This window comes from Mastomys coucha, unplaced genomic scaffold, assembly GCF_008632895.1.
Source record: "Mastomys coucha isolate ucsf_1 unplaced genomic scaffold, UCSF_Mcou_1 pScaffold14, whole genome shotgun sequence".
NCBI classification, from domain to species: Eukaryota; Metazoa; Chordata; class Mammalia; order Rodentia; family Muridae; genus Mastomys; species Mastomys coucha.
Window position 1 is genome coordinate 53280791 of NW_022196896.1, and position 13723 is coordinate 53294513.

The 13723-nt window shown below is 39.8% G+C and overlaps 1 protein-coding gene across 2 annotated transcripts in view; it reads right to left on the reverse strand.

Annotated features, from left to right (window-relative positions):
• Positions 1–13723, reverse strand: part of Col19a1 (collagen type XIX alpha 1 chain) — a 329256-nt gene that overhangs the window by 161913 nt on the left and 153620 nt on the right. The gene's annotated exons all lie outside the window — the stretch shown is intronic.

The window sequence follows — 13723 nt, forward strand, 5'->3', positions numbered from 1 at the left end:
AGAGGCCCCACAGACTTATACGGCAGGATATTAGAAGAGGTGTGGCCTGGTTGGAGTAGGTGTGGTCTTGTTGGAGGTGGTGTGTCACTGAGGGTGGTCTTTGAGGTTTCAGAAGGTCAACCCCAAGCTCAGTGGCTCACTGTCTCTCCTGCTGCCTCTGGATCAAGATGTAGCAGTCACAGCTCCTTTAGCATCATGTCTGCCTGCATGCTGCCATGCTTCCCACCATGATGATAATGGACTGAACCTCAGAACCTGTGTGCCAGCCCCAATGAAAGGTTTTCCTTATAACAGCTCCTGTGGCCATGGTGTCTCTTCACAGCAATAAAACCCTAATGAAGACAGGTATTATGTGCAGAATCAAACTTGACACTTGGAATAGTAAAGAAGTGCCTTGATTTTTTTCATAGCTGGCGAGTTACTCTAAAGCACACAGAAGATAATCTGCTCTCACTGGTAAAAGCGATACCTATATTGCAACAATCTACTAATTTGGATAATACAAAATGGCTATTATTACAATGTAGAATATGTGCTTATTATCACCTTCTCATTAGATTTAATTTGTGCTTAATGGTGCCAGGACTATAGAAATGTGTTTTACAGACTGAGTCAACCCACCTAGTAAAGCATGCCACAGAGACAAGCGCCAAGGCGGTTTCCTAAGCGTTACTTCTTCATTCACAAGATCCCCATGAACTCTGTGAATTTACACTATAAGGTGAATTTTGATAACTTGTGTACTCATAAGAAAACTGGTCACATTGCTAATGGTTTGGGCTTTTGGTGGTGCTAAGTAGGGAAATGTGTCAAAGCAGTTTTTATACTGAGAAAAAAGTCTGTCCCTTGACAATGTTACTGTGACAAATGAATCCAGGAGCCAACTAAGGACCAACATTGTTATTGGTGGAAATTATATTTCAGATCAACAGGCAAATACTTATGGGCAAATATTTCTTTGGATTTTGCCTTTTAAAAACAAGTATCAAGCTATCCAGCTATGTAACTGCATCTGTTTTCCAGGCTCTCTAATTCCAGTGTCAGCAGAAGTGATGAGATTGATCATAGTGTGTCCCACAGAGGCCCCAGGATATCTGGAGCCACTTTTCAGTTTATTAGGATAGTTACACGGGTTGGGTGTGCTCTCCAAAGAACCAGACTGCAAGGCTATCAACACCACCGAATTTTCAATTTGTGAAACCCTAGGAAGTTGGCATGGGAGTAAATTATAATTCGTGTTTTCATAATATCTCGATGAAGTAATGCAAACAGAAAGTTTTGATTTTTTGCTTTTGAAAGGCAACCAGTGTGTCTGGTGTATACATCAAGAGGACTTAAGAGTCAGTACTCGGAAGTCAAGAAAATACAGAGCATCGCAAGCAAGCCCACAATACCGAGGAAGAGCAAAACAAGCATAGCTTGTAGAGACTCTCCTTGCATCATATAGAGCCTTTCCTCCAAACCTTCTTTCCCCAGCTCACTCTATCATCCCAGCCTGAAACACCAGTAGGCAGTGCCTGGGAACCTACCAGCCACAGTAGCCAGGGATGCGGAAAGGCTAGCTGCTGCTCTTGACCTCTTGCCCCTCTCCTCCAAATCTCCCCCAGTCTCATCCCCAGCTCTGTAGCAGGCCACACAACTCAGTCTCCCCACCCTTCCCCCGTCTCCAGTGATCTTCCCCTCCAAACTGTCTGCCTCCAACTCTTACTTAAGTTGGGAGTCTTTTTCTCAAAGAACCAGCTCCTGGTTTGGTTGATTCTTTCTATAGTTCTTTTTGTTTCTATTTGGTTGATTTCAGCCCTGAGTTTGATTTTTTTCCTGCCTTCGACTCCTCTTGGGCGAATTTGCTTCTTTTTGTTCTAGAGCTTCCAGGCGTGCTGTCAAATTGCTGGTATATGGTCTCTCCAGTTTCTTTTTGGAGGCACTTAAAGCTATGAGTTTTCCTCTTAGGACTGCTTTCATTATGTCCCATAAGTTTGGGTATGTTGTGGCTTCATTTTCATTAAACTCTAGAAAGTCTTTAATTTCTTTTTTTATTTCTTCCTTGACCAAGTTATCATTGAGTAGAGTGTTGTTAAGCTTCCATGTGTATGTGGGCATTCTATTGTTTATGTTGTTATTGAGGAGCAGCTGTAGTCCACGGTGATCTGATAGGATGCAAGGAATTATTTCAATCTTAAGAAGAACAATTCAGAGACTGCTCCACCTGGGAATCCTTCCCATATTCAATCATCAAATCTAGACACTATTGTGGATGCCACTAAGTGCTGGATGACAGGAGCCTGATATAGCTGTCTCCTGAGAGGCTCTGACAGTACCCCACTAATACAGAAATAGAGGCTCACAGCCATCCATTGGACCCTGTACTTAGCCCAATGAAGGAGCTAGAGAAAGGACCCAAGGAGCTGAAGGGCTTGCAGCCCCTTAGGACAAACAACAATATGAACTAACTAATACCCTCAGAGCTCCCAGGGACTAAAACTCCAACCAAAGAGTGCACATGGTGGGACTCATGGCTCCAGCAGCATGTGTATAGCAGAGGATGGCCAAATCAGTCATCAATGGGAGGAGAGGCCCTTGTCCCTGTGAAGGTTCTATGCCCCAGTGTAGGGGAATGCCAGGGCCAGTAAGCAGGAAGGGGTGGGGTAGTGAGCAGGGGGAGGGGGAAGGCAACAGGGGTTTCTTTTAGTTTTTGTTTATTTATTTATTTATTTATTTATTTGAAGGGGAACCTGGGAAAGGAGATATTGTAAATAAAGAAAACATCTAATAAAAAAATATAAGATAATATATTACCAATGAAATTTCATTAACATGAAAATGAAAAGCTGTCCTTTATTTAAGAAAGACTTTTACTTGATACATGACTTCTTTAGTCATTTAGTTTCCTTAATAAGAGTGTAATAAAGCAAGTGAAAGAATATTTCTCTTTTTTATTTCTTATTTTCTCTCCTCCCCTCTTCTTTCTCATCCTCCCTTTCCCCTACCCTCCTTTTCCTGGGAGGGGGGAAGGGAAGTTGGGAGCAGTTATCCCAGCTCCCAACTTAAGTAGGCACTTGCTGGAATCCAGCCAGGCAGGCCTGTGAGAGAAACAGGGCAACAAAGCAGGTAGTCCTGCTTCAGATCTTCACTTACTCTGCTCACCTCTATATCCAATCTCCCAGTCTCATCCCCAGTTCTACCTGTGATTCTACAGCAGACTACCTGTGGCTTCTAGTCATTCTGTGCCCCCATTCCCAGGTGACTAAGCAGATACTGATGGAATTCCCTGCTTTCTTCTCAGGGCCCCACCCAGCCCACCCCCAATGCTAAGTGTCAGTTCCCAATGCCTAGAAAACACATTTTACCAGTAACCCCTAGTAGCTATACCTACCAGGATCCTAGAAGAATTTACTACCAGGAAATCCATAGCCACCATATTCTAAGTACCAGAGAGGGTAACAGAAACTAAGAAACAAAACAGCCAGCCAATAATGTCAAGACATGCATTAGTACCTAGAATTATAATCTTCTAAAATCTAGAAATCTAGATGCCAGTCTAAAAAGACAATAGCCTCTAGGGACAATATATGTCTACAATAGAGCCTCCCAAATATACCACTTTAGGCCCTGAGAATTAAAATATAGTTGAAGCCTGTGGTCTCCCCTCCAATGCTGCCCTAATCTTGCTTTGGTGAAACTGAAAGTATACTGACAGCCCTGGGCTGAATCCAGCCACCTGTGGTACAAGACAATAGCCCACAAACATTGCAGCTCCTCCTGAAATCAAAGAGAGACTCACAGCTAACTTCTGTCAAGATTCCCATTTGAAGTCTGAGCACCATAAACAAGACTGCGACATGAGGCACTGAGAACCTGCGTCTCTAAGTCTGCTATTGTCTGTTGTCTTATTTATGTTATGTATATGCTATGTTTGGATATTGTAGTTTCTCTTTGCTGTCTGGATATAAAAACCCACTTCACCCCAAGTAAAGGACACTTTAATACATTTACTTAGCATCCTCCGGTCTTTTGTTCTCATCCCATTTATTCCCACAGGTCTGATCCAACCTCCAGTTCGAAGTTGGCCATGACCCGTGTAGATCCGCTGGTCGGACACTACAGAAGCCCAAGGCAAAGACCTGAAAAGAGCCTCTATAAATATGATAGAGATCCTTAAAGAGGAAATGGATAAATCCTTTAAAGAAATTGATGAAAACACAAACAGTGGAAGGAAATGATCAAAATGTTCAAGAGCTGGAAGTAGAAATAGAATCAAAGAAAACACAAACTGAAGGAGATCTGGAACTCACAGGTGCCTCAGATTCAACTCTCACCAACAAAATAGAGGAGATGGAAGAGATAATTTCAGACACTAACGACATGACAGAAGAAGTGGATATACAGGTCAAAGGAAATGTTACATTTAAAAATTCCCCAGTATGAAATATACAGGAAATCTGGAATACTATGAAAAGACAAAAATCTAAGAATAATAGGAATAAAGGAAGGAGAAGAAACCCATGCCAAAAGACACAGAAAATATTTTCAATAAATTCATAGAAGACAAGTTTCCTGGTCTCAAGAAGAATATACCTATCGAGGTACAAGAAGTATATAGAATATTAAATAGACTAGATTAGGAAAGAATGTTTCTTCATCACATACTAATTAAACCACTAAATGCATGGAACGAGAAAGAATAAAAGATTCAGTGGAAAGAGACCAAGTGATACATAAAGGCTGATCTTTTAGAATAACATCTGACTTCTCAGTGTGGACTCTGAAAGTGAGAAGGGCCTGGACATATTTTCTACAGAATCTAAAAGACCATAGATATCAGTCCAGATTACAAAATCCAGCAAAACTTTTAATCACAAAAGATGGAGAAAATAAGACATCCTGTGATGAAACAAAATTTAAGCAATATCTATCTACAAATCCAGCTGTACAGAATGTGTGAGAAAAAAATCTCCAACCTGAATTGACTAATCACACTCAAGAAAACACAAAGATTAAATAATCCCAGACCAGAAAATCAAAAGAGGGGAACACATACACCATAACAGCAAAATGACAGGAATCAATAAACACTGCTCATTGATATAACTCAACACCAGTGGTTTCAATTCCTCAATAATGAGATTCAGACTAACAGGACTAACAGTATGGATGCATAAACAGGATACATCCTTTTACTGTATCCATGTCAAAAACCTTAATATGAGGAACAGACATCACTTCAGGTTAAAAAAAATGGTGAGGATATTCCAAGCAAAACTGACTTAAGAAGCATGATGGTGTAGCCATTTTAATATCTAACAAAATAGACTTCAAACCAAAACCAATCAAAAGAGATGGAGAAAGACAATACATGGTCAACAAAGAAAAAAAATCCTAAGAAGACATTGCAATTTTTAACATCTATGTACCAAACACAAAAGCAGCCAAGTTTATAAAAGATACACTATTACAGCTTAAATCACATATTGACCCTCAGATAGATATAGGGAGATTTCAGAACCTGACTCTCATCAACAGACAGATCATCCCAACAATAACAAAACCAGAGAGATGTTGGAGCTAACTGGCATCATAAGTCACAGGGAACTAAGAGACATCTACTAAACATTTTACAAACCCAAGCATAAAATAATACCTTCTTTTCAGCACTGCATGAAACTTTCTCCAAAACTGACCATACACTCAGAAACAGTGTATGTCTCAAAAGGTGTAAGAAAATTGGCATAATACTTTGTATCCTATCTGATCACCATGGATTAAAGCTGAATATCATCATCAACGAACAGAAACAACAGAAGCTTACAAACTTATGGAAACTGAAACAAACTATTGTCTGAAAAAAATGGGCCAAGACACTACAAATGAAAGTAGTGATTCTCTAGAATTGAATGAAAATGAATATACAACATACTCAAGCTTGTGAGGCACAATGAAGGCAGTTCTAAAAGGCAAATTCATAGCACCAGTGCATATATAAAGAAATTGGAGCCATTTTGTACTTGTAACTTAACAGCACACCTGGTAGCTCTAGAATTAATGGGAGAAATCACACTCCAAAGGAGTAGATGATAAAAAAAGAAATATACAAAAACTTGGGCTGAAATCAATAAAATAGAAACAACATCAGCAAAACAATAAAGAAGTCAATGAAACAAAGGTGATTCTTTGAGAATATTAGTAAGATTGACAAACCCTTATCCCAATTAAATTAACTAAAACAAGGAGAAAGAATATCCAAATTAACACAGTTAGAGGTGAATGGGGGATATAAGAGGAAATCCCTAGAATCATAAGGACATGCTTTAATAACTATATTCCACCAATGGGAAAATCTAACAGAAGGGGGTGGTTTTCTCTATATATACCACTTACCAAAGTTAAATCAAGATCAGATAAGCAATTTAAATAAAAGTATAACCCCCAGTGAAATAGAAGCCATCATTAAAATTCTCTCAACCAATAAAAGCCCAGAGCCAAATAGTTTTAAAGCATAGAATTCTACCAGACTTTCGAAGAAGAGTTAATGCTAACAATCCTCAAATCATTCCACAAAATACAAACAGAAGGAACACTGCCCAATTTGTTTTACAAGCTCACAGTTACCCTTATAACTAAAACCACATAATGACCTAACAAAGAAAGAGGTTTACAGACCAATCTCCCTTATGAATAGAGATGTAAAAATTGTCAGTACAATTCTTACAAATGAATCTAAGAACACATCAATAATATCATCCCCCATTATCAGGGAAGCCTCATCCCAGAGATGCAGGGATAGATCAACAGTTTAAATTGAAAAATATGGATAAATGTCTACTGTATGAACAAACAAACCAAGAGACCAAACCCACATGATCTTCTCATTAAAAAAAAAAAAGAGAGAGAATTTGTGTGACAAAATCTAACTTCTCTTCATGATAAGAATCTAATCCTCTTCATGATTAAAGTTCTGGAGAGATTAGAGATCCAAGGGACACACCATAAAGGCAGTTTACAGCAAGCCCATAGCCAACATTAAATTAAATGAAGAGAAACTCAAAACAATTAGCACAAGGTTGGCCACTCTCTCTATTCCTACTCAATATAGTACTTGAAGACTTAGAGCAATAAGACTACTGAAGGAGATCAAGGGGATACAAATTGGAAATGTAGAACTGAAAGTAACTTCTCTGCAGATGAGGCAACAGTATAAACAAGTGACCCTAAAAACTTCACCAGGGAAACCCTGCCTCTGGTAAACAACCAGGAAAGCAGCTGGATACAAAATTAACTAAAAAAAAAAAAAATCTAGATATAACTGAAAAAATGTACTAAGAAAGAAATCGGGGAGCAACACATTTCACAATAGCCTTAAGTGATATAAAGTATCTTGGGGTAACTCTAACCAAGCAAGTGAAAGACTTTTATGGTAAAAAATTTCAAATCATTGAAGAATGAAATTGAAGAAGATATCAGACAGTGGAAAGATCTCCTATACTTATGGATTAATACAGTAAAAAATGGATAGCTTACCAAAAGATTGATCTACAGATTCAAGGCAATCCTCATCAAAGTTACAACACAGTTCTTCACATAGCTTGACAAGACAATTTTTAGCTACATACAGAAACACAAAAAAATCCAGGATAGCTAAAAACAATCCTGAGTAATAGAAGATGGGTGATGTTATCATCTCTGACTATACTATACAGAATTATATATACAGAACTATACTAAGAAAAACAGGATGGTACTGGCATACAAACAACTATGCTGATCAATAAATTCACACAGCTATGTACACCCGATTTTGATAAAGAGGCTAGAAACACACACTGAAAAATTGCATCTTCAACAAATGGTGTTTGTCAGACTGGGGTGGCAGCGTATAGAAAAATCCAAATAGATCTATATTTATGTCTGTTGTGGATAGCCCTGGTGCCGTTTATATTTTGATGCTAATTCTGCTTCCCCAAGAGGGGCTGCCTGGGAATGAATGGGACTCCATGTGACCCTTCTAATGAATAAAGAAACCAATCACTGGGCGAGTAGGTGGGATTTCCTGGTCAGATGCAAGGATGACAGTGGCAGGAGAAAGGAGAGGGCTTTTGGACAGGAGGGACAATGGAGCAAAAATGTGAGTAGCAGAGATTTAAATCCTCTACCACCAGAGGATTTAACTTAAAATGGCTTACTATTAGGATGCTAGTTGCTGCACACAACGATTGTGTTGCCCTTTGACTCTACATTAAGATTGTGTAGTGTTTTCCTTCACACAGCAACTTGACTGAGTTCCAGAGAAAAAGTACAATGGTGGGGCACCCCAGCCAGCCACAAGAACTCAGAAGTGTGGGGCTGGCATGGCAGTGACCCACTATGGGAACTTAGAGAGATGAATGGAGAGATTTTGGAGCTCCGAGTCAGAGAGTTTCCTCGAGTTGAGAACAAGGCCCGCCGGTGCCTTGCTGGGTGATAGTGTGGATTGCTTTTTTAGTATTTCATGCTACATATGTCCTGCAGAAAACTCAACATCAAATGGATCAAAGACCTCAATATAAAACCAAATACACTGAACTTGACCAACTTGAACTCCCTGACAAAAGAAAAGACTTTCTGAAAGTGAAAACCTTCTGCTTAGCAAAGGACATCATTTGATAACATGGCCATATACTGAATGGGAAAATATTTTACTAACTACATATCTCATAAAGGTCTCATATCCAAAATGTATAAAGAACTCAGAAAACCTACATATCAAGAAAAAACTAGCCCACTTAAAAATGGGGTATAAATCTGGACAGAATTCTCAAAAGAGATAAAATCAAATCACTGAGAAACACTTAAATGCTCGACCACATTAGTCATCGGGGGAAATGCAAATCTTATCTTACACCAATCAGTATGACTAATATCAACAAAACACATGACAGTTCATGAAGGGAAGGATGAAGGGTAAGAGGAATACTCATCCATTGCTGGTACAGTGTAAATGTCCACAACCTATAGAGTTACCAGGGAGACAGAAGACAGGGAGACAGGAGGACTTTATCTTACTGCAAGAACACTTGCTCAATCATGGTCACTATTCATAGTAGCCAAAAATTGAAACAACCTTGTTGACTATCACCAGATAAGTGGATAAAAAGGTGTGATATACTTACACAGTGGAATATTACTCAGCTGTTAAAAAAGAAATCATGAATTTTTTTATGTGGATATTTGCTGTTGAGTACATGATAACAAATCTATAACCCATAGAACTACAGAAGCTAGGTATAGAGTAAGAGACTGGGGTGGCAGATAAATCTCATTAGGAAAGGGAAATTGAATAGGTAGTTATGGATGGATGGGGGTCAGGAGCAGGAAGATCAAGAAGAAAGGCAGAGAGAAAAGTGGGATGAGGAATGGAATATGGAAAGAGACTTATGAGCCATTTGTAGGGTGGTATGGAAACCTAAAATATATACACATATAAAGACAACCTTGATAAAATCACCAAAAAATTGGGATAGATAGAGCCCCAACTTCCCATCTCTTGTTACAAATGTAACAGCAAGTACTTGAATTGGGTTACATATAATATAGTTACGGCCAAAGGGGTTCCATGGGAATCCCAAACCACCCAGGCTGTTGCCTATATGTTGCTCTCTACAAAATGGGGATGGAAAGTCCCCATTGCTGAAGGTAGTGCCTATACAACTCACTGAACATGAAGTCAAGCTGGTGCCTACATCGAGTCTTCACCTCTGGATGCCAGCATCTTTGGTACAGGGAGGTACTGTGCACGACACCAATGAAGAATCATAAACACCAGCCCCTCTGCAAACCTTTTGTTCTATGGTAGTGTCCTGCCTTCGAGATATGCTAGTACAATGGTGGTACAAAGCTTGTGGAAGTAACCCGCCAATATCTCATTTAACTTAAGGCCTTAGTTACTTACTCCTTACAGGTTTGTGAGACAGAACCTACACCTGACACTGAAAACCTGAGACTAAAGAGCCAGGGACCTAGGGTAAAGCCAAATATTACTGCTGCAAAACAAACAAATGAACAGATAAAATGGAGAAGCAAAATGATTCCTAATGAAATTCTGCTATACTCATAGATCGGTCTCTTGCTCTGTGTCTGTAGAGAGGATTCCTCTTACAGCAGATGGAGCAAATACAGAGACCCTCAACCAGACACTATGCAGAGAATGAGAGATGTTGAAAAACTCATCCCTAAACAGGATGTTTCCATTAAATCCCTCCCCAAAGGGCTCAGGGAATGAGGAGAAGGAATGATTGTCAGTGTGTGTATTTTATGGCTTCTAGTTTAGTGTTTTTATGGGATTCCTGAGTGTGTGAATGAATAGGTTTCTCCATCTATATCTGTTTCTTGTACCTTTTCTTGGGTTCTTTTCCTTGTTTGGTTTTTCCTATTCTGATGTATTAGTTTATTGTAATGGCTGGTTTTGTGTGTCAACTTGACACAAGCTGGAGTTATCACAGAGAAAGGAGCCTCCCTTGAGGAAATGCCTCCATGAGATCCAGCTGTAAGGCATTTTCTCAATTAGTGATCAAGGGGGTAGGGCCCAGCCCATTGTGGGTGGTACCTGGGCAGGTAGTCCTGGGTTCTATAAGAAAGCAAGCTGAGCAAGCCAAGGCAAGCAAGCCAGTAAGTAATCTCTCTCCATGGCCTCTGCATCAGCTCCTGCTTCCTGACCAGCTTGAATTCCAGTCTTGAATTCCTTTGGTGATGAACAGCAATGTGGAAGTGTAAACTGAATAAATGCTTTCTTTCCCAACTTGCTTCTTGGTCATGATGTTTGTGCAGAATAGAAACTAAGACATTTATATTATAATTATAATTTATATGATATGATATGATATTATAAGCCTGTTTTCTAGTGAGAGGGGGAGTGGATTCAGATGGGAGTGGAGGTAAAAGGAATCAAGGGAGGGACTCCATAATCAGGATGTGAGAGGGAAGAAATCTATTTTCAGTAAAAGGAAAAAAACAAACAAACAAACAAAAAGATTTTTCTTTGCCCAGAACCAAAAAGACATGTCTTTGAATGATGTCTACACATTCAAACAATAAATTGGAAAGGAGACAGAAAATGGACGTTTAATTGAATACTGGCTTACATGGTAGTGGTTCTAGTCATTTTACACGCATGATTCTTATTTAACTTTAACAACCCTCAAAGTAGAATTATTTCCTTTTACTTATACATAAAGATACTTCCCAAATATAACCCTATGAATAAATTGTGAAGATTAGCTCATAACTCAAACATGTCTGATATGAAAACTATTGTATTTCTAATATATTCAACTTCTACTTTCAAAGAAACCTTTGTAATCTAAAAGGTATTTGGATATGCTTCTTTTTTTTTAATTGTGCTAAGGAAGGTTCAGGTCAGTATTTCCAGACTTAATAATGAGAGAACTCTTGACATTCTTGATTCATGAAAGTGCTAAGCCTTCTAGAATGTTATATTTGGAAGGGCACTGTAAAATTGGATGATACTCTACAACAAAAGGAATGAGAAAATTAACACCATGTCAGAGAGAGGATAGCAAAGCTTCAGAGGAAAAGCACTCCAGGATCAGAGCTGTTTAGAAGTTGAATGATTCCGAAATACAATTAGCAGTGGATGGGGAGAGGGCAGAACAAGCTTTCCCTAGGTCTTGTTTAAAAAGAAATGTAATACAAAGACCTGGTTATTGCTACAACTCTATGAGCTCACACATTTCCATTTGTGCTGTTAGTAAGTGGCTGTCCTAGCTCTGTTTACATTTCTATGATAAAACAAAGTAACTTGTAACTGGTTAGAATCAATTGCTAAAGGAAGTCAGTGCAGAAGCTGAAGGCAAGAGCTGAAGCAGAGGCCGTGGAGGAACACTTACTGGCTTGCTTCCTGAGGCTTGTTCAGTTGCTTTTCTTACACAGACAGCTCTTCTAAATTCTACTGCCCAGGGATGGTACTGCTCACAGTGGTCTTGGATCTTCCATATCAATTAGCAATTGAACTGAGGGTCCCCAAATGAAGGAGCTAGAGAAAGGACTGAAGGAGCTGAAGGGTTTGCAGCCCCTTAGGACGAGCAACAATATGAACTAACTAGTACCCTCAGAGCTCCCAGGGACTAAACCACCAACCGAGGAGTACACATGGTGGGACTGATGGCTCTGGCAGCATGTGTATAGTAGAGGATGGCCAAGTTGGTCATCAATGGGAGGAGAGGCCCTTGGCCCTGTGAAGGTTCTGTACCCCAGTGTAGGGGAATGCCAGGGCCAGTAAGCGGGAGAGGGTAGGGTGGCAAGCAGGGGGAGGGGGGAGGGAACAGGGGTTTGTTCTTGTTTTTTGTTTTGTTTGTTTGGAGGGGAAACTGGAAAATATGACAGGTAAATACAGAAAATATCTAATAAAAGAAAAAAGTCAATGATATACAAATATTTAATTATAAAAAAAAAAAAGAAGAAGATGCTCTGAAAGGCATGTCCCACAGATCAATCTGATGGAGGCGGTTTCTCAAGGGCGGGTTCTCCTTCCCAGATCACTGTCGTTTGTTTCCAGTTGACAAAAACAATGAGCACAGTGGTGTAATCCTCCATTGGACTTTTCAAATAGAGGTCTAGACCAAGGAGGCTATGAGGATTGAAACAATTTTGTATTGGCTACCTGAATATTCTTGATCTAGATATGCCCTTAATGAGTTGTGGGGGTAATGGGGGGAGTGGTTTGTGAAGGTAGGTTTGAGAGGAGAAGAAGGGGGACTGTAATCAGGATGTAAAGTGAAATAATAAATAAATTAATGAAAAAAGAAAGCAAAAAAAATGGTACCTAATAAAGCACCCCCTAGTTCTTTCCACAGTGGACAGAATGAATCTCTAAATCTTACAGAGTCAAGTGTGCCACTGATGTTCCTGGATTAATGTCTTCAGTCAGGAAGAAAGTTCAGTACAGAAACATACACAGACTATCACACGGGCTTTTATCACTTTTGGGGTTTGTTCTATTGGTTGGATGCTGGGGTTCCCAGAGGCACAGACTTTTCCTCAGCTACCATTTATTACATGCCATGTGAGATAGACGGCAGTTTTAGTCCCAGCTTCCTTTGGTGAGCTTACATGCAAGCAGTTGATTATGTAGCACACGCAGAAAACTGGACAGAAACCAAGACCGTGTGGCAAGGAGGAATGGCATAGAGGAGAGTGGGTCTTTCCACGTACCGTTTCCATTTCTGCATGTCTTATAAAGTGGATATTAACTGTGCTTCTGCCTTGTTCTGCATTTCCCCGTGGTGTTGAGAATTGGTTGACCTCAAACTCCAATCCTCCTGCTGCAGCTTCTCAAGTGCTGGGATTGCAGGCATTCACCACTACACCTGGGCAGACTCTTTTTAAAAAGACTCCCCCCCCCCCCAACAATGAACTAAGTGCTTATTATTTGGGATATCAGAGATTAACCCTCTCTCTGGACAAAGAGAAACCTTCTTCGCAGTCCATTATAAAATATTTGGATTCCCTAATTTTGGAGTTGGTTAGCCTTGATAAATCCACAGCAGGTAGAGCACCCACTTGGGTGCATAGTGTGTTGAGATGAAAGAGGCTGAGAAACTGCCAAGCTCAAGGTGCTTAATCTAAGCAAGCCTGCTCAAGCATGCGCATGTGGTTAGCTCAGAGTCAGGAGTCTCTTGGCTGCTTCACAACATGGTCCCTAACAGGCTGATTATCCCTCAATAGAAGACTATGC